Genomic DNA, 10,885 nt, shown 5'->3' on the forward strand with positions numbered 1-10,885 from the left:
AGCCTTATCAAAAAGCTGATTGCTCTTAGCAAAGTATTTAATACGGTTTCCTGCTATTAGGGCCCAAACCTGGACTAGCAAGATATTAATTCTGCAGATAATCATTGAGAGGGGAGGACCATATTTTAATATATGGCAACAGGCAAGCTATTGTCATTTTTCCCTTCTATCTTGATTGCCGGCTACCCAATTAGAACTGGCTTTCGATGCCCCTTCCTGGAGGGACGGAGATAAGGCTTAATGTCCTCGAACAAGATCTATCGGCTGCGACGAGAGGCCCATAAATATTAATAAATCTATAATTAGTCCTGTGGAAAGGGGTATCCATCCATGAGGCAGTTCCACCCATCGATGCCAAGAAACCACTTTTGCTGGGAAAGCATGACTTTTCTCTCCCAAATGCCAGGCTCTTTGTTCCAGAAGGAAGCAGCCCTTAGATGGTCCAGATCCTGATGTGTTTGCTTTGAGACAGACCCTCAAGAACAGCCAGGATTTCTGCAGTGGTCTCCAGGGAGGGAGGCTTAGCCTAGGTGGTTATAGGAGAAGGTTGGGGGCCCAGAAACATTTTCTCACATTATTTTAATTTTTAAAAACCTTCTTATTGATTCTTTGTGAAGTTCACTTTATGCACCCCAATCTCACTCATTTCCCCATCCCTTCATATCTACCCTCTGCCCTTGCAACCCAAAAGAAATTTCTTTTTCTTTTTTTCTTTTTTTTCTTCTTTTTCTTTTTTGGTTTTCTGAGACAGGGTTTCTCTGTATAGCCCTGGCTGTCCTGAAACTCACTTTGTAGACCAGGCTGGCCTCGAACTCAGAAATCCGCCTGCCCTCTGCCTCCCGAGTGCTGGGATTAAAGGCGTGTGCCTAAAAATTTTTTTAAAAAGTAAAAGAAGCAACAACCAAAAGCATCTCTCTGTAGAAGCCGCAGGGTGTCCCACAGTACACCTTTTATCCAAATATCATTACTTGCAAATGTTCATTGCAATGAGTCTTTGGTCTGGCTCAAGGCCTCTGGCTTCTGCTAGTCTATCAGTAGTGGATGCTCACGGACTCCTCTCAGATATTCTGTTCTTGCCCTGTGTCATGGAGATTCTGCAACTTTGGATCTGCAGGACCAGCCCCTTCATGAGCTCCAGCAGTTCATAGATGGAGTAGATGTTGGGGTGGGCCCTGGATCAAAGCTCCCCAGTGCTGCACCCATCGAGGGGCATTGGCCTGCCCATGCAACCACCTGGCTAGTGAGGGGTGGAGCCAACTCTGCTCAGCGTCCCACACCCCTCGTACATCTACATGGCCCAGGGGCGGCAACCCAGACCAGGACTATGCACTCGGCCTTTGATGGTAACATGGACCACAGATGTTGACACAGACCCTTGCTGCTGCAGGGCAATGGACCCAGACATGGCTCTTGGTAGCACCATGGGCAGCGACTTCACTGTGGCCTCAGATGACAACACAGGCTGCTCCCTTCAGGCTGTTCCTCAGCACCCTCATGTCTCCAGTTCTGCCTCTCCTCATGGTGCTCAGACCCCTCTGCTTCTCTCTCTCCCATCTCTCTACCACTTGCGAACTGCAGTGGCTCTCTCTCTCTTTTTTTTTTTTTTAAAAAGATTTATTTATTTATTTATTATATGTAAGTACACTGTAGCTGTCTTCAGAGACTCCAGAAGAGGGCATCAGATTTCATTACGGATGGTTGTGAGCCACCATGTGGTTACTGGGATTTGAACTCAGGACCTTCAGAAGAACAGTCAGCGCTCTTAACCACTGAGCCATCTCGCCAGCCCTGCAGTGGCTCTTATAGTGGATGGGCCTCTGGGTGTCTTCTGCCCCACCCCCCATGTGGTGGTAGACAGGTTCCTTCATTATTTTAATTTTTTGTTTGTTTGTTTGTTTTTCGAGACAGGGTTTCTCTTTATAGCTCTGGCTGTCCTGGAGCTCACTTTGTAGACCAGGCTGGCCTCGAACTCAGAAATCCGCCTGCCTCTGCCTCCCGAGTGCTGGGATTAAAGGCGTGCACCACCACACCCGGCTATTATTTTAATTTTTAACTGAAACTATTTTGAGTTATTTCATTTAAAGTTACCTGAAAGAGCATATAAAATCTGAGAGGCCAGTGGACTAGTGAAGGGGTTTAAAGTTACCCGCAAATAGGAATACAGATTGTTGGTTTAAATATTTGTGTGTGTAGCCAGGCACGTTGGAGCATGCCTTTAGTCCTAGCGCTTGAGAGGCAGGGACAGGAGGAAACCCTGGTCCTCAAAACCAGCATGGTCTATACAGAGAATTCCAGGCCAGTCAGGGCTACACTGTAAGATGCTGGTCCATCACCCTTCCCAAATTATGTGTATATGTGATGTACATGTGTGTTAATGTATGTGCACTGATGTGTGCATAGGTATGTGTGTGTATGTATATGTGTTAGAGACTGACATCTGACATACCTTCCTATATCACAGTCCATATTATTCTGGAGACAGGGCCTCTCACTGAACCGGGGGCTCACCTACTCAGCTAGACTTGCTGGCCAATTAATGATGTTCAAGTGTCTTCCAATCTCACCTCCCCAGTTCTGGGCTCAGCTTTTCTGGGTGCTGGGGACCTGAACTCAGGTCCTCATGCTTGTGTGGTCGGCGCTTTCCTCACTGATCCACCTCCCCAGCACTACTGTGAGATGTTTTTATTATTGTGATTATTGCTTTGTTTGGGATAGGAATGTTGGCCCAAGGCCCACATGTGGGATGCCTGGTATGTTGGTCAGGGTTCTCTAGAGCAGCAGAACTTATAGAATGAGTCAGTCTCTCTCATATATATATATATATATATATATATATATGCATGGGATTTGTTAAAATGAGATGACTTTACAGGCTATGGTCTAGCTAATCCAGCAGTCACTGGTTATGAATGGAAAGTCCAAGTGTCCAGTCATTGCTCAGTCTGCTTGGCTGGGTGTCTTAACTGGTCTACATGGCTCGGTGTCTTAGCTGGTCTTCAGTATTCACTGGAATCCTGAAGAAGTCGTCTCTAAGGCCAGTGAAGGAATGGACTTGTCAGTAAGGTGAGAGTGAGCAGGCACAGAGCAAAAGCTTCCTGCCTTGATGTCATTATATAGCTTCCAGCAGAAAGCGCGGCCCAGGTTAGAAGTGGGATTTCTCAACTGGAAAGATCTGGATTAAAGGTGTGCCTTACCTCAAAGATCTGGATTAGAAGTAGATCTTTCCATTTCAAATTAAGCAAAAATCTCTCACAAGTGTGTCCTCCATTTTGGAATTTTAGTTAATTCCAGATGTAGTTAAGTGGACAACCAAGAATAACCATCTCACCTCATCTCCAGCCTTGGATGCTGTTGGGAAGTTCTGGACCTTTAAGAGGTGGGGCCTCAAGGGTAGCCGCTGGAGTGCCAATGAAGATAGCTGGGGAGACAGACTCTCTCTCTCTCTCTTTTTTTTCCTACCTCATCCTGACTAGGTGCTGCCTCCCGAGATGCCTGAAGATAATGAGTCTGTGGTTATTGACCACAGCCTTTTTAACTAGGAACCAAAATAACCCTTCCTCTTCATAAATGCTCTCAGGCACCAACCCAGTGACAGGAGCTAACCAAAACTAGCACACATCAAGTGAAATACACACCTCCTCACACGTTCAGCTCCACAGCTTCTGACACCCTGGAGACCATCACCAGGGAGAGGGGCACTCTTCCTACCAGACCAGAAACTCCTGGGACCTGCCCAGTCTGCATCACCATGGCGTCTACTCTTCTGTCCTCCAGAGCTACAGATGCCATCTGCCTGCCTTTGTGCCCCGTAGACGTAGACTCAGAATGAACTTGTGGCTCTGCCCCCCATCATTCCTCATTATGTCCTAACACTATGGCGTCCATTTTAGAGCAAATGCTCTTTTTCTTTCTTATGGTGAGAGTAACACTAGTCATGGTAGAAATGACTTAGAGCACAAATGAACAGAAAGGGGTGGACATTGCCTTTGCACCTGTGCCTCATCTTATATATTTTAAAAGGACTGAGTTTACTAATAAGTGTGTGAGTATGAACATGCACACGTGAGTGCAGGCACCCTGGGGACAGGAGAGAGCATTGGATCTCCTGGAGCTGGAGTTACACGAGCAGTTGGGAGTCACCCAAAAGGGGCGCTGGGAACCAAACTCAGGTCCTCTGCAAAAGCAGTATGTGTCCTTAAATGAGAGCCACCTCTCCAGCCCCCTGCACCTGAGTGGTGCCAAGCCTCTCCATATTAAATTTGTGTTTGTTTGTTTTTGAGACAGGGTTTCTCTGTGTAGCCCTGACTGTCCTGGAACTGGCTCTACAGACCAGGCTGGCCTCACATTCAAAGATCCACCTGCCTCTGCCTCTTGAGCGGTGGAATTAAAGGCGTGCACCACCACCTGGCTCACATTAAATTTTTAATTAATTAATTAATTTTTAAGTAGATGGGCAGCTTAGGGAAGGTTGGAAATGAAACTTGGTTACAATTGGTAGAAGCCTGACCTAAACCGGGAGTGGTGGCACATGCCTTTAATCCCAGCACTAGGGAGGCAGAGGCAGGCGGATTTCTGAGTTCGAGGCCAGCCTGGTCTACAAAGTGAGTGCCAGGACAGCCACGGCTATACAGAGAGGCAGGCAGATTTCTGAGTTCGAGGCCAGCCTGGTCTACAAAGTGAGTGCCAGGACAGCCAGGGCTACACAGAGAAACCCTGTCTCCAAAAACCAAAAAAAAAAAGAGAGATTTAATCTGTTGATTCAAGTACCAGTTCTTTTCACCGGCTGTCTCTACAGTCGCTATAGCAACCTCAGGACTGGCTTACTAGGGTTCCATGGACTTCCTTGGACTACTTGCTATGGCTAGGCTGACAGAGAACTCTGACTGGGCAACCCCTGAGTTGGCTGAGACAGCATGGGTATTTCCACCCCGTTTCATAGTCAGAAAATCAAGAGGGAACGGCTCCCCAAAGCACCAGACAAAAGAAGGCCTAGGGGTCTGTTCTAAGAGGAGCCTGTCCTGCCCATGAAGACAGCCAGCAAGACTAAAAAGGGAAGGGATGTGGTGTGTCTGCTCTGTAGGGCAGGCCACACCTCCAGCAGGGCAGGCCACACCTCCAGCAGGGCAGGCCACACCTCCAGCAGGGCAGGCCACACCTCCTGTCCTTTCTTACTCAGTCACCGCCTCCATTCCTCTTTTGTGCACGCCTAACCCCATACTTTTTCAAGGTCTAAAAGACTTTAGGACCCAGGAAATGAGACATGATACAGAGAAGACAAACCTCAACAATCTAGTCAAAACAAGCAGCCTGAGAGCTCCCAGGTATACCAAGCCAGCCTCCTGCTGGCTCCCTGGCATCCAATCCACGACTGGACACAGAGATAGTGACGTCAGATGCTGTTTAAATGGATGGCTGGCGCCTTTACCGAGCTGACCTAGTCCTCTGGATGTCTGTATCTTTGCTGTCACCTTCGAGGGTATTATTTTGATTCCTGTTGTGACAGATGTGCTTCTATTTGTCACAATTCATTTACTATCCAGTGTCTTGGGTGCCCAGGAGATAGAAACTCCCTCTCACTCAGAATGTAGGCTCGAGTGTGTGGAGAAACTGAGGCACTCGTATAAATGGAGCAGGGTGTGCACTGGGATTTGATGGGAGGCCCTCTGGCTCTTCAACTGGAAAGAGTCAAGAATTGTGGGAAGGCGTAGCCTGAGCTCTCAAGCAAGCCAGTCTGAAGGAAATGGAGTCAGTGTTTCTCGGAGCCCTTAATGGTCTCATCCCGTACATGTGGGCAGGCTGCCTCAGCCTGGCTCTACCTCTCTCCAAGCCTTCTTAGCTCTCTCGGCTGGTGCTGTGACTGACACAGTAATTGGTGTGTAGGCTGTGGGCTAATTGAAGTGGGCTGTGGATTGTCGTGGGCTGTAGCAGCCCTGGAGGAGGTGTGGATTATGGTGGGCTGTAGCAGCCCTGGAGGAGGTGGGGATGAGGCCATGGGCTTGGTCCCCTCCCAGGTTGTGGTGGGATGGTACGGCCATATGGAAGAATCTCAAGAACTAGGAAGGACCTTTGGGCTCCCTAAGGGGATGGGGTACAGAGGGTAGGCTGAGAGTCTCTCCTAAACCAGTGGAACCCCTGCTGGTGCCGGAGCTCCTGGAGAGGGAGGGGAAGTAGTGCCCCTATTTGTCCTTGTCACTTACAGGGCCTGAGGGTCTTGGCAAATAAATTCTCTATTTGGAGCCTGGTTCAGGTTCCTTGATTCTTTCGTTCATTCCTTCCAAGTTCAAAGCCAGATTATGGCATTCGTGCCTTCTGGGTTTGAGATTGGAGTGTTGTGGGAATAAGATAAAGTCTGGATGTCTAAAAGCTAAGGGCCAGAGGGAGACACCCAAATCTCTCACAAAAGGGTGGGGGCAGTGGGAAGGGAGCTAAGAGCAGTGGGAGCAGGCTGTCCCCGTGTGAGGAGGGCAGGAAAGTGGGCAGGTACCATGCTTAGCCTGTACAGGCCTGGCACACTGAGCCAGGGCAGGCATAGGCAGGTCTAACCCTTCACCACCTCTGCCTTCCCTACCTGGATGGTATACAGAAGGCTGTTCCAGCCTCGGGTTTGAGCCACCACCAGAGGTGATAGTCTTCTGCACAGCAGGAGGACACAGGTCAGGCCATGGACAAGGAAGTAGACCCTGCTGGTGACAGGTACGAGAAGGACAGGGCATGTCCTACAGGGACAGCAGCATATAATCCCTACTACCTTGCAGTGTAGCACAGAGAAGGGTCTGGCCTGGCACACAAGAGGTGGCTTGAACCCACCTTAGCTCAAATGCAATTTGTGGAGAAGGACAGGCAGGGCAGCAGCTCTGCTTTGTTAGGAGACTAGCCCCAGAAGCTGTGGCCACGGCGGTGAGTACAGTTGTCTCTCCTAGCTGGCCATGCACAGAGTTAAGGGGTTTGCAGTCAGCTAAAGGAAGTGAAGGGAGTGTGGCTCGGATCCAGGGCAGATGTCAACCACCTCAGCTTGGTCTTCAGATGATACCAAACAGACAAATGGAGATGCTAAGAAAACACAGGCAGGACCCCAGCTGCAAACACAGATCTTGTTATGGTCCAAACCCAGGTCGCTGATGAAGGGGGATCAGAGCCCAAAACAGAAACAAATTAGGGTGCAGTGTTGTTCCTCAAGGTCAAAGCAATTTTCCCAGTGATGACGCTGGACCAGAAACTGCCTTTGCTAGGAGCTCAGAGCAGCAGAATTGGGTGATGAGGAGAGATGCGTGTGGCTTCCAGGGACCCGGATTTCCAGATTCACTCTCTTTTGCTTGAAAATTAGTCTAAGAAAGTTACAGAAGTCACTCACACACACATACACACACACACACACACACACACACACACACACACACAAAGTATCTGTGATATTAATGCTAGGAGGGGGTTGGGACAGGAGAATTTCTGTGACTTGTGGGCCAGATATTCTAGTCAGTCAGTAAATTTTAGGTTCAGTGGTTAAGAGCCCTGGCGATTCTTCTAGAGAACCTGAGTTCAAATCCCAGCATCCACGTGGTGGCTTGAAGCCATCTATAACTCCAGTTCCAGGAGATCTGATGCCTTCCTCTGGCCTCTGCAGGGACTGCACACACATACATGTAGATAAGACTCCCACACACATAAAAACAAATAAATCTTAAGTTAAGATGGGGAGGTCTTGAGGAAGACAAGTGATGTTCATCTCTGACCTCTACACGTGCATATAGAGGTGTACAGACTCACCCATGTACACCACGTACGTACACACACACACACACACACACACACACACATACACACACACACACAGGAAAAACTAAAGTCCTGACAGCCACCATTTGCAAAGCTACTTTCTAACCTGCTGCCGAGCATCCCATGTCCTGATGAGTCTACTGCGGGAGGGGTCACCATCAACTCCATTTTGCAGGAATGAAAACGAAGCACAGATTGACTGGATCCATATGCTGCCGGGCAGTGGAGGACGCTCCCAGGCCTTTGCCCTATTTCCCGCTCAGGATCCCAAAGGTTATCAGTACATACATAGATCCTAGATGTATCCCAAGGACACTGTCAAGCTGAGCAGGTCTTAGTCAGTGGAGCAAGCTGGCAGTGCAGGAAGCAGCCATTTTAGCAACAACCATCAGCTAGTGCAGGTCCTGAGTGCTGAGCCTATGACACACTCTCTCTCGGCCCTCAGGCATGGCAGTGGCCCAGCCAGTACTGGCTTCCTTCCTCATTTGTCTTATGTCCCCACACTTTTACCAGGCTGGGATCACCTCCTAGAGCCCCAGGAGATGATACATGCCATCTACAAAGTTCATGCTGGAGAACTGTACAATCTAGTTACCAGGAGGAGGAATGCTGAAAATAGCTTGTTTTAAACTAGTTTCTAATTTTTCAATTGGGCTGTGTCTTAGTTAGGGTTTTACTGCTGTGAACAGACACCATGACCAAGACAACTCTTACAAGGGCATTTAATTGGGGCTGGCTTACAGGTTCAGAGGTTCAGCCCATTATCATCAAGGGGAAACATGGCAGCATCCAGGCAGGGATGGTACAGGAGGAGCTGAGAGTTCTACATCTTCATCTGAAGGCTGCTAGTAGAATACTGGCTTCCAGGCAGCAAGGATGAGGGTCTTAAAGCTCACATCTACAATGACACACCTACCCCAACAAGGCCACACCTCCTAATAGTGCCACTCCCTGGGCCAAGCATGTACAAACCATCACAGGCTGCCTTCCTAACGATCTTTGGTCACAGGTGTTGAGCACACATGTTGGTTTCAGGAGGTGAGATTCCCCTCAGCCTAGAAGACACACAGGCTGTTCCTGATCCTGGCACTTGGCACATCTTCCCAGCACCCTGCCTGGGACACCACCTATCTCTGGTCACCCACTTCACTGATAAGACCCAGCTCACACGGATTTGTATAAGGGGGTTTGTCTGACACCTATTCTCACACTCAGAACTGGCAATCTCCTGATATCACAGTGGGCACACTTTTCTTGTGGCCCCACTACCAGAAACCTTGGGAAAGACCACACCTCCTCCTTGCAAGGACTACAGGTCCACCCCTGACCCCGAGCCACTGTAATCCACCAGCCACCTTCGCCTGTTTCCTGTATTCGCTGCTCTGGCCCTCCATTCACCACTTCCACTCCCAGGGTGACCACTTACATCTTGGCCAGTCTTTTTTACTTTCTGGCTACCGCTCTGTCTGCCTGAAGGTCTGGCAATCTCTCTCCAGGCTTGCTTCACTACACTGGTATATTTTTCTATCTGCCTCCCTGGCTGGATGGGAAGTCCTTCGAGGCCTGCACTGTATCTTGTTGATCATCACGCTGCTCTGCTACGCAGTACCTATTACATGGTGCATGCTAGTAAATGTTTGCAGAATGGATGAATTAATTAATCAGCCTACACACACATCCCTGGGTCCCTGAATAGAAGGACACAGGAACTGCTACAAATTATCCGAGGTTGTCTGTGGGTGTCCCAGAGCCCCGCTCAACTGTCTTAAACAAGAAAGGGATGTGTTTGGGTTTTTGTTTTTTGTTTTTAGGAATAATTTGGTTGGGTTGGCTTGAGTAATTTGCAGGCACTTGTGTGCATGTGTGGAAACTCCTCTTTCTTCAGACACCATCCATCTTTTTCTTTGTGTGTTTCTTTTGAGAAATGGTCTCATTGACTGCATTACAGCTCATGGGTTATATTAGACTGGCTGGCCAATGAGCCCCAGGGACCTTTGCCTGTCTCTGCCTCACCAGTGCTGAGATACAAACATCCTCTGTGATGCCTAGCCTTTTTTACCTGGGTTCTGGGGCTCAAACTCAAGTCTTCACGCTTGAATAAGAAGCATTTTACCAACTGAGTCATCTCCTTAGTAAGACAGTGCCTTCCTATGTAGGCTAGGCTGACCTTAAACTCATGGTCCTTCTGCTTCAGCCTCCTAAATCCTACAAGGACAAGCATCACCATGATGGACAAGAAGCAGATGTTTATTGGTTTACCCAGCTGCCTAAGCTGACTTCAGGCATGGCTGGATTTTGAAACGCAGTAACATCAGCTATTGACTTTCATGCCTTCTCTCTCTGTACCTACCAAAGGTAGTGTGATCCAAATATATAAGATTCCCATTTTCTAGTTAAGAAAAACTGAGGCTCAGAGAATCCATGACTTGCACAATGTGACCCAGCAAGTTAGGGGTGGTGTTGGCCATAGAGCTCACACCTCTGACCTCTATGGAAAAGAGAACTTTCTTCTGATATAGAGAGCCCCAGGGAGAGGGACTTTAGAGTCAGCTCCTGCTTCCTGCCTCCTCCTAGTTTTATTCTGTCCTGTATGAATTTCAAGATTCTTGGGGGACACAGACTAATTTGAAGACTAGCTCCACTATGGGACAGCTGTGACACCTACAGTTCAGCTCTTCTCACCTGAAACATGCCAAGCTGTCTGCACAGGCGTGATGGGAGGCCACAAGACTCCCGCTGTCAGCTTTCTTAGTACCACTCCGTTTTTTTCAACCCTACAGCCTGACGTCCTAGAAACCTATGGTTCCAGGAAGCGGCTGTTGGGTTTTCCTATCAGACAAGGGCCTTTCAGCACAGAAGAGAAGGTGCCCTCAAACGACTGCCTTAGTCAGACCTCCCCAACCCCAAAGTCAGATCTCCCAAGAGAAGGGTCTTTACCAAGGTCGTGATGGCAAACCCCTTCTGGAGCACTGCGCCCCTTGCAGTTAGAGCAACTGTTTGATCCATGAGCCCAGGAGGCTGTTATTGTCTCTGCCTCCCTCTCTGCTTACAGCTTTTTAGCCCCAAGTGTTCCCAAGCCTCATACCGTAAGAACACAGAGCTAGAGGGGACC

This window comes from Mus musculus, chromosome 2 (assembly GCF_000001635.26).
Source record: "Mus musculus strain C57BL/6J chromosome 2, GRCm38.p6 C57BL/6J".
In the NCBI taxonomy this organism is placed as follows: Eukaryota; Metazoa; Chordata; class Mammalia; order Rodentia; family Muridae; genus Mus; species Mus musculus.